Genomic DNA, 12,216 nt, shown 5'->3' with positions numbered 1-12,216 from the left:
CCACCATCTTGGCCCACCTCTGGGTTATACCCATTAGTCTGCAGGATAATAGGCACTCATAGGAACATTAAAATCATGATGCCTGCGATACCTTGAGTAACAGTCTCTGACCTATGGAGACTAGTCTCTTCTGACAGCACCCATGAAACTATGGCAAGTTAACTGATTAGCCTGCAAGTAGGGTGAATCCTAGACTCATCACAGTTTTTGACATGAAGTCAGACAATTTTTCTGGCTTTCTATAGTGCTGTCCATGTAGCAGGATTCTCGCATAGAGAGTTGTGACACCAAGGCTTTTCTTTCCAGGAAGCAACTTTATTCCTGCCAGCACCACTCAGTTTGGTTTGTACCTGAAGAACTGAGCCCCGACAGACACATGTCATAGTTTTTTATGCATATTCTATTTCTTTGTCTCCCATGTATGGTAACACACAAACATGAAGTCTGATAAAGTGGTCTCATGTTACAAGGTTGTGAAGGATGTTGTCACGTACACGCACACGTGCACGCATTTATCGCCAGGTTGCCTTGAGGTTCTTTTTTACTCTCTCTCTCTCTCCTTAGGGATGGGACCTTACCACACCCAAACTGTGATAAAAGAAAGGCCAGTACAGAACATGATTGTTTTATCATGAGAGAAAGATATAAGAGTTTTAGGCTTTTTAATCATCTGGGATTTGTGAAATAGAGTACAAGAAAGAGGATATTTCTTTTTTTAAAACGTTCCAGAAGTTTTATAAGGATTTCCTTGAATGTCCCATCATAAACTAAGCTACTCATGCTTAGGTCAAGGCTCCAAGAGGCTAGACAGCAACTTACCACCTAAACAACATTTGCCACAGAAAGAACAACTATTGGAAAACTTTAACCTGGACAAATACTAGAGCTCACATGAGGTTGTGAGATATTTGATCCTCAACTAAAGGGAGTGGAGAGATGTCTTGTGCATGTTGAGAAGTTTGAATATGCCCCAGAAATGTAAATACCTGGAGAAAAAGACTAATCTAGTCCTAGGATAAAGACTACTCTAGATCCATCCTAACTATATTTAAGTCACTATTTTTGTTTAAAGCATTGCAAGATGTAACATATTTCAGTCACATAGTTGCTTTCACCCATAAAAATTAAATCCAGGAAACCTGTATTAAGTGTTTGGGTTTTTTTTCCATTTTGAGAGAGCATGTACCACATTGCTTCCTGAACAGACTAACAACGGAGAGAACATGGAAAAATATATAAATTTTAGTAATAAGACATGTCATATAATGAAGTACAGGGACAAATATTGATTTTTGACACCCTCAATCTCAGTACAGATATTGAGCACAAAAATAAACCGAGTCTATGTTAATCTCTCAAAACTTACCCTCAGCGTGTTGTCAGTTTTCCTTCTGTGGATACTAATTTTCTACTGCTTGCATTTCTGAAGGCACACACTTTCAACTGTTTCCTTTTAAACCTAATTATATATTTCATTTAACATCTCTGGGTTTCTGTCCCAATATTAATCAAAGTTCCAGTTATAGATATTATAATTTTAGACTTCAGCCATTGGAAGAGAGGAAATCTAGAGAATACCAAGATGTTTCATATATCCCTGAAGTCATCCATATAGAAAATTATTTATTAATTCATGCTTGAGGTAAATAAGCAATGAATATTACAGAATACTTGCCAAGCTAGACTAAGAGATAATTCAGAGGGCATCAACATTCAGATTAAACATGGATTATATAAAAGCCACAATAAATTATAATTTAGCTGAAGTGAAAGATCAAGAATCAAGAGGAAGAGAAGCACATAATAGGTCAGAAGATAAGTCCCTTGAATAAATTTCATTATATTCCTAATTTTTATGAAGATCAGCTATAAGGTTAAAAATTGTTTTGAGTGAAAATGATTCTACTGCCATGGAAAATTGGTTGGCATTATCTTTTAAAGTTGAATATCCCTATATGATGATTTGAAATTTTACTCCTGGATAAATATGCTATAAAAATTGTACACATGAATAGGAGATGTATATAAAAACGTTAATATCAGCAAAATTTTTAAAGTGACAAAATATAATTTTTGTTCAGTGAAAATGAATTGTAGATTCATGCATCATTATGAATGAATAAAAATTGAACCCTACATAAACAAATCACAGAGGAATACATAGGACTGTCTTAATTCATGCAAAATGTCAAATAAGGCATTGCTATTTACAGCTTAGGGGAACAAACAAATGAAATAATATTGTAAGGAAAAATCAAGGGAATAGTTACTGCAAGCAGTATTTTCCTGAGGTTTGGGAAAGGAATGTGACTGAAGGAGGAAACATGGAAGACTATAAAATGGTTTCTCTTACTTAAGCTGGACACTTGTTGGATATGTTTTGCTTTTTCTTGTTTGTATTTGAATGGTTTTTAATGGGCAATAGAGTATACTATTTGAGAACATGATGTCAGTTTCTAAAAGGCTTAGATAAAATACTGTTTCTACTACATACTAGCTTCAAACTTACAACTAATTACTTAAAATCTTTCTGCCTCAATTTCCTCACTGGGCTGTCAATTGGGAATACTTCATAGAGTTGTTGAGAGAATGAAATAATGAGATATAGTTCCTAAAACATGGCATAAAGAAATAACTCTTTGATAGTAAACGTAACTTTTGTGTAATTATTCGTAAGTTGTGTCTAAGTGTCTCTTATGATGACTTCATTTAAAGTTATTAAGAATGCTTTTTCCTTGTTTCAGTTTAACAACTTTCTCAAATTACATATATCTTTTGATATATTAACAGAATCTTTCCCTATCAAAAACTTTCTTTCACCGGCATAATTAAAATATTTAGTATGTATTATATATAATTTAAAATTCTGTTATAATAGTCTAACAGAAATAACAATTTTGATGTATTAAAGTGTTTCATAAAGCAGCAAGTATTACAACCTCAAATCTTAAAACAGTTTTGAAAAAAATGAGTTAATTTCTTTAACTAATATCTACCTATTTAAAAATAGTTGTTATAGGAACATTCTTTAATCACCAAAAAAGTAGACATTTTATAATAAACATTTGTATATATACTTGTATAGTTTTAAGATATATGTGTAATAATTTATCTTAATTTTTGAGAAAAAAAATGTGGTTGCTTTCATCCACATACACTTGTCCCTCTCAAGAAACAACCACTGCCATTAATTTGGTGACTATCATAACATTGTTATGTGTAGTATACAAATACAGTATATGTAAGTACATATGTAAAATACAACATGGTTGTGTGATAATTATATAATTATACCACACCGCAAATTTCTCTTTGCAACCCCTTTTTCAGTTAATTCAGAGATGCATTAATTTTTGTTGCTATATAGTACAGAATGTTTTATTTAAAGGATATCTACTAAAAGATACAATTTTTCTTATTAAGTTATTTTATAAAAACTTCAATGTTTCTGTAATTTTTTATAAAATCAAACAATTGCAAAATAAATATTAAACACATCTACTTGTAAACTTGTGTCAAAGTTTTATGCAGAATAAAATGATTTTACCTTAGAAAATTACATTCCAGTTATAAACATGAGAAGTATTTTTTTCTTAAAAATTAGCAATGAGTACATTTAGATAGAGAGGTTTTTATATTAGCTCAGATGCACTCTTCTTAAATGGGAATCACAAATATTTGGTAGATTTACCAACTTCATTAAAGGATGAATGCTTTCTTCACTAAATTGTCTTTCTAGTAAAATATATTACATTTTGGATAGTATATTATTTTGAAAATGGTATTGCCCTAATAATTCAATTTCATTTTCATCCTATTTATTTTTTACAGTGGTAAAATGAAGTTCATTTTCCTGATAGAGGAAAGATAAAATCTTAGAATTTACTTTTCCACCATTAAAATTGTCATTTCTACAAAAAAAAACCCACATTTATAGTAAGACAAATTTTATTCTCATCCTCCTATAGTAAATATCCAAGGTGTGTCTTCTGTAACTCTTTAAAGGAAAAACAAAAAGACAGTAATGACCATGTATTGCATGAATGACATGTCATGACATATGCACATAGATTATGAAGGAAATAGATATAAATATATATTCCATGAAACACAGTTAAAATTCTAGTTGTTTTTGGTGGGAATTATATCTAGTCATTTGATATGGTTCATTTTTGGCTTTAGTCAAACTAGAGTTGGAACAACTCTCAATATAAAAATCTAATAAGATTTTGGAAATCACCTGTACATACATAAATTTTCTTACTAACCTTTCTGAAATATCAGAATAGAATTTGGTGGATCAGAATAGAAACTCTAACAATATTTCATTTATTAGTCTGGGCTTTTTATTTTCTATAAGGTGAGAAAAAGTTTTCCAAAAGAAGTCCATTTTCCAAAAGCAGTCTCTTTAAATGTTAACATGAAATTAGGTTTCTGGACAGGATGAGGTAACTAGTACTGGATTTGCATTCCAATCATACTCTACAAAAATAGATAACCTAAATGAATAAACTGTTTTACGCATTGGTCAGTCAACAAGAGACTTAGGATAGTTTTCTCTGAGAGAAAGGAAACAAATATGGTTTTCCTTCTTTTAGAGAGAGAACCCAGGCTGAGCATGGTGCTATCACTGAATTGAGGAGACAGAGTTGTGAACTTAGGGAGCCCATGGAAGCTGAAATTTGTAGGTAGAGTACTAGAGAGGAAGAAGCCACATCAGGAAAGAATCCTTGATAGGGAATACCTTGGGTCTTTAGGTGCTAAACTACATATGGATTGCCTGAGACTCCACAAAACTAAGCAAAGGAATAGTTTCTGGAGTTCATCAAGACTAGTTGATACATGAATTCTAATGATAAAGAACCCAGAGATTAAGAGAATGCAAGGTTTGTTTAATATTCAAAAAATAATCAATGTGACTGTATATTAACAGAATAAAGGAGAAAAATCATGATTATATCATTAGATACAGGACTCACATTTCGTCACATTTCAACATCCATTCATAAGAAACTTCCTCAACCTGATAAAAAGCATCTATAAAAAACATAGATAATATCCTACTTAATGATTGTAGGTAAGATGTTTTTCTTCCATGACCAGAAATAAGACAAATATTCATCCAGTTCACTTCTATTCAACATTGTACTAAAAGTCCTTTAAAAAAGGCAATGGGTTAAGAAAAGGAAATAAGATCTATACAAATTGGTAAGGAACAAGTGAATTTGCAGTTACTTACATAGAATATCATAAGAAAATTCAGAGCTACAAAAGCTAATGAGTAAATTTAACTATATATCTATATTAAAAGCAAAAATCAATCAGAAAATAGTTTATAAAAATGCCAATTATAATAGCATCAAAAAGTAAAAAAAAACATATTTAGGAACTTAATAAAATATATGAAGATAAAACTCTGAAAATTATAAAACATTGATGAGACTAAAGACCTAAATATATTAAGAGATATTCTATGTTTATGAATTGAAAATTTAAGTTTAAATGCCAAATACCCCCAAATTGAACTATGGATTTATTCAATCTTAATGAAAACCCTAGTGGTTTTATTTTTTATAGAAATTAATAAGCTCATCTTAAAGTTTATGTGGAAATACAAAGTACCTAGAATGGCTAAAATGATTTGAAAAAGAAGAAGGAAAAAAAAGAAAAAGGAATAAGGGTAAGAAGATATTTGCCTAATTTCCAAACTTGCTGTAAAGCTACAATAATCAACATAGGATACTGGCAGAAACATATACATACAGAGCAGTGAAACATTGTAGAGTTCAGAAACAGTCTGCATAAGTATGCTTAATTCCTTTTTGATTTAAAATTTTTTTAATGTTTATTTATTTTTGAAGGAAAGAGAGAGACAGCGCATGGGCTGGGGAGGGGCAGAGTGAGACAGGGAGACACAGAATCCAAAGTAGGCTTCAGGCTCTGAGCTGTCAGCACAGAGCCCAACATGGTGTTTGAACTCACAAGCTGTGAGATGTTGACCTAAGCTGCAGTCTGATGCTTAACTACTGAGCCACCCAGTTGTTCCTACTTAATTACATTTTTTATAAACACACAAGGCAATTCAATGATGGGCAGGGGGAGGAAAGAATCTTTTCATCAGATAGTGCTGAAATGATTAGCTATCTTTAAGAAAAGTAAGCCTTAACACACACAAAATCTTGAAATAGTTCATAGACCTACTTATAAATCTATAAAATAGAAGAAAATAATATAAGAGAAAATATTCATGGCCTTGGAGTACACAGATTTCTTAGACATGATAAAAGAAAAGCAAAGTTCACAAAAGACGAAATTGATGTGAACTTAATCAAATAAAGTAGCTTTCTTCTTTAAGTATACTTCTATAAAAATGAAAAGCCAATTCTCAGACTTAGATAAAACATTCAACTGCATATATCTAAGAAAGGACTTACATCCAAGATACATTAAGACCTTCTACAACTCAGTCTCAATTTAAAAACCCAATTACAAATATACAAAATATTTGGGAAAAAAACACTTCTCAACGACAATATACAACTAGCCAAAAATCAAATTAAGCTATCCTCAGTATAATCGGTCATTAGGGAAATGACAATTAAAACTACAATTAGATGTAAACCCATTATAATAGTTAAAATTTAAGTAATGGACAATACTAAGTTTTGGCAAGGATGTGGATGGATCAGCTAAAACTTTCATATATCACCAGTGTGAATGTAAAATGCTGCTATTCTGTAAAGTGTGTTGTTTTTATAGATATACATTTACAGTATGATCCAGCATTATCATGTCTTGGTATTTAACCAAGAGAAATGAAAGCATATATTGACAGGTATACTTGTATATGAATATTCAAAGCAGCTTTATTCATAATCGCTTCAAATTGGAAACAACCAAAACACTCATTAATAGGTGAATAAATAAACAAATAATGGTACCTTGATACAAGAGAATACTTGTATCAGAAAGAAGTAGCCTATTGATACATGTAGCAGTCAGAATAAATATACAATTATCAAGCAAGCAAACTAATACATAGTGACAGAAAACAGATTACTGCCTGAAGCTGTTTGACTGCAAATGAACACAAGGTAATTTGGGAGATAATGGAAATATTTATGTCTTGGTATCAGTGATGGTTATTTGAGGGTATACTTTTATCAAGTCATCAAAGTTTCTACTAAAAATAAATTTTATATAAATTATACCTCAAGTTGATTTTAAAGGTTAATAGAATTAGAATTCAACTCCACCTAAAATTTTTCAGTTGTTGAACATTGTAAACCATAACTTAATTCTCATGAAGCATACATTAAAACCAGAATGGAATAATGCTTTTCACCACAAACAATTATGACTGGATTTTAGCATAAATGGTGTGTCAAAAATCACAAACTTCAGACACTGGCAAAATGCGACTTAATCTGGCTACATAAGCAATTCACAATTTTGCCTCTTGTTTGTTTATAAGTAGTGTTGGGGGGAGGAGCACAAGTGAGAGAGGGGCAGAAAGAGAGAGACAGAAGATCTGAAGCAGGTGGAATACTGACAGCAGGAAGCCCTATGTAGGCCTTGAACTCACGAACCATGAGATCATGACCTGAGCCAAAGTTGGATGTTCAATGGACTGAGTCATCCAGGTCCTCCTAGTATTGTTTAAAATTTATTTTTAAGAACAAAAAGCCACAGATAAGTGTTGAGTTACTATAAATGAAAAGTAAAAATAAAAAAAAAATTAAAGAATATTCAATTACTATAACTATTGGGTGCCAGATGAGTCACTGGGCAATGAAAGGACAAAAAATGTGACAGAACTTAATTCCATGACAGGATTGTCATGTCTTAGCAAAATATAAAATAAACCTACTTCTATGAATAGAGAAAATGATATTCCAAATAAAAATAAGAATAATAGGATAAAGATGTGAGGTGAATTTTGTGTTGAGTTGAATAAATTATTATACAAAAATTAATATACATTGTAAATTATTAGCAATTTATATGAACTTATGGTTTAAATATAAATTATTTTAATGACTTAAGGTACATAGGGTTAAATATCTAATCCAGTGTCTGGCATATAGTTGAGACTTTATTTGTTGAATGTGTCATCACCAGATTACATGACAGTATGGTGAGTTTTAGAACACTGACAGAAGCCAAAAGCCAACTATATAAGAAAAAATATGTGTATCATTATCTGCAATGATAGCAGCTCAGTGATAAGAAACATAGAAACAGCCGAAAAAAAACAGGCATTTGGGGTTAAGGGTAGTCATAGTCTATGTGTTTGAAGGAAAATATGGTGAAAAAGGACATTTACCAATTTGAGATAACCTAGGCACAGTTTTTAGAACAATGAAGCATTAGATGAGGATTAATATTCATAAGTAACATAAAATCTGTGTTTTAGCAATAGTTCTAAATGCTTTAGATGCATAATACTATTAAATCCCTGGGGCGCCTGGGTAGCTCATTTGATTAAGCTTCTGACTTCGGCTCAGGTCATGATTTCATGGCTCATGGGTTCAGCCCCATGTTGGGTTCTGTGCTGACAGCTAGCTCAGAGCCTGGAGCCTGTCTTTAGATTGTGTCCCCCTCTCTCTCTGCCCCTCCCCTGCTCATGCTGTCTCTATCTGTCTCTCAAAAATAAATAAAACATTAAAATTAAAAAAAATCCCAACAACCTATGAAGTAGGTACTATTATTACCCCCATTGTATAGATTAGGAAACAAGACCCTGGTATATTCAACAGTTTTCTTCAGTCATACAGTTAAAAGTGAAGCTAGAATGTAAATGTAGGCAATTGAAATCCAGAGATTAGAATTTTTGCCATTTTGCAATACTACCTCCTCAAACACCCAGAATTTAGTTTGAGCCACCTTTGGGAAACAACATAGCCAGAAGAATTGATTGAAGCAAAGATGATGAGTGTTGTAGCCATAAGTTTTTGAATTTGTCACGTTGCACTCAAAAAGAAGCTAACACAGGCAGAAAAAGTACAGTGATGAAGAATGTAGATAGGTTACCAGGTAAGGAATTTATTAGTTAAGTTGTACATCTTTCAGGAAATTTATTCATAGGCAAAATGATTCAGACACTGAAATAGATTCTTCAAAACAAAGCATTACTTGAAAATATCAGGATAGGATGAAGGATGCATGGATTGAAAATAAAAATCAATTCCAGGAATGTGGTGATTTTTGAAGATTTCTTTATGACTTGGAAATATGAGATATTAGGAGACCTTTTGAGAATGCTAAACCACCTTTTCCTGTAAGTAACCCATAGGCTAGCCTGGAAAAAAAAAAAGACATGCATAAAATGATTTTAAAAATTAATGATGAATAAAAATTCTCGGGATGTGGAGAAATTGACCTCTGCTTCTAAGACTCTGACACTTTGGATAGAATTGATTTCAAGGTCAAGGACATGGTTCACCAAGCCTTTGAGAAGGTAATTTGTGAACAAAACTTGACTTTGATAGCACCTGCTCATTTTCTGAATTTCCCCAACATTGCTTCTATTACCAGATGTCTGTTGATCTTTTGCTTCCTGTGACCACATCAACACCACAAATGCTTTTGAATTTAGGACACAAAAATGATTGTATATGTTTTAATATTTTAAATTATAAGGACAGGGGCACCTGGGTGGCTCAGTTGGTTAAGCATCTGACTTCAGCTCAGGTCATGATCTCGCAATTTATGAATTCAAGCCCTGTGTCGGGCTCTGTGCTGACAGCTCAGAACGTGGAGCCTGCTTCAGACTGTGTTTTTCTTTCTCTCTGCCCCTCCCCAACTCATACTTTGTCTGTCTTTGCCTCTCGAAAATAAATAAAATGTTTTTTTTTAAATCTTTAAATTGTAAGGACAGTAACTCTCATGTTATGTTGATACTAACTATAAAATTATAGTTTCATGTTAATTGCCAAAGACCTGATTTCCCATTAATGGCTATTAAAGAGTGCTCATATGGGATAATGAATTGGAAACCAAAAATGATGAATATGTTATTCCTTATGAGAATGAAAGTGGAACTATTCACCATGCTACTCAGCTAATGAAAAGCTGAATATTTCAGCAGAGACTGTTAACAATCCAAACATCTACAGACTTTAAGTTCTTCAGATATTGTCAAACTGCCAAAATTTGAACTAACTCTAAGAGTCACTAAGGAACAATCTCTTTCTTTTAAGTGTTTACTGAAATTCAACTTAGTTAACATATAGTGTACAGTTTCAGGTGTACAATTTAGTGATTCAACACTTCCATACAACACCCAGTGCTTATCACAAATGCACATCCTCGTCGCCAATTTAACCCATCCCCCCACCCACCCCTCCTCTGGTAACCATCAGTTTGTTCTGTATAGTTAATAGTCTGTTTCTTGGTTTGCTTCTCTCTCTCTCTCTCTCTCTCTCTCTCTCTCTCTCTTTTCCACTATGCTCATTTGTTTTGCTTCTTAAATTCAACATCTGAATGAAATCATATGGTATTTGCCTTTCTTGGATTGATTTATTTCACCTAGCATAATACTCTAGGTCCTTCCATGTCATTGCAAATGGCAAGATTTCATTCTTTTTATGGCTGAGTAATATTCCCTTGTGTGTGTGTGTGTGTGTGTGCGCGCACACACGCGCTCACGCGTGTGTATATACATATATACACATATACTCACACACACACATACACACACACATACACACATATATATATATTTATATATATAACATCTTTATCCATTTATCATAGGATGGACAGTTGGGCTATTTCCATAGTTTGAATATTACAAATTCAAACTATGGAAATCAGGGTGCTTATATCCCTTTGAATTAATATTTTTTCATTCTTTGGGTAAATACCTAGTAGTACAATTGCTGGATTATAGGGTAGTTCTATTTTCGACTTTTTGAGGAATCTTCATACTATTTTCTAGAGTGGCTTCACCAGTTTGCATTGCCACCAACAGTACAGGAGGGTTCTCCTTTCTCCATATCCTTGCCAATATCTGTTGTTCCTTGTGTTGTTGAATTTAGCCATTCTGACAGGTGTGAGATAATATCTCATAAGACCCTGAATAGCACTGGTTGGCTCAGTCACTTAAGTATCCAACTTTGGCTCAGGTCATGATCTCATGGTTCATGGGATTGAGCCCCGAGTCAGGCTCTGTGCTGACAGCTCAGAACCTGAAGCATGCTTCAGATTCTGTGTCTCCCTCTCTTTTTGCCTCTCCCCCATTTGCATTCTCTCTCTATCTCTCTCTCTCAAAAATAAACGTTTTTTAAAAAAGACCCTAAATAGCCAAAGCATCCTTGAAAAAGATAAACAAAGCTGGAGGCATCACAATTCTGGATTTCAAGTTATATTACAAAGCTGTAATGATAAAACAATATGGTACTGGCATAAAAATAGACATAGATTAATGGAACAGAATAGAAAATCCAGAAATGAACTCACAACTATATGGTCTTTAATCTTCAACAAACCAGGAAAGAAAATGCAGTGGGAAAAAGTCTCTACAACAAATGGTGTTGGGAAAACTGCATAGCAACATGCAAATGAATGAAATTAAACCACTTTCTTATACCATACGCAAAAAAAAAAAAAAAAATTCAAAATGAATGAAAGACCTAAATGAAACCATTAAAATCCTTAGGAAAAAAACACAGGCAGCAACCTCTTTGACATTGGCCATAGCTGTTTCTTGCTAGATATATCTCCTGAGGCAAGGGAAACAAAAGCAAAAATAAACCATGCAGACTTCATCAAAATAAAGTTTATGCATGGAGAAGGAAAGAATCAACAAAACTAAAAAGCAACCTATGGAATGGGAAAAGATACTTGCAAATGATATTATCTGATATAGGGTTAGTATCCAAAATATATAAAGAACTTATCAATCTCAACATCCAAAAAACAAATAATCCAATTTAAAAATGGGCAGAAGACATGAATAGACATTTTCCAAAGAAGACATCTACATGGCTAACGAATACATAAAAAGATGCTCAATAACACACATCTTCAGATAAATACAAATCAAAACTATCAGATATCACCTCATACCTGTGGGAATGAATAAAATCAACAACCCAGGAAACAACTTATTGAAAATATAGACCACAGTGCATAGTATATGGTAATTGGCATCAATATTTATTGAGTACCTGATAACTTCCAAATTTTTATTTTAAATAGAAAATGACATGG

The sequence above is a fragment of the Hyaena hyaena genome, unplaced genomic scaffold (assembly GCF_003009895.1).
Source record: "Hyaena hyaena isolate Hyena2069 unplaced genomic scaffold, ASM300989v1 scaffold_816, whole genome shotgun sequence".
Taxonomy (NCBI): Eukaryota; Metazoa; Chordata; class Mammalia; order Carnivora; family Hyaenidae; genus Hyaena; species Hyaena hyaena.
This window is presented reverse-complemented; position numbering follows the sequence as displayed.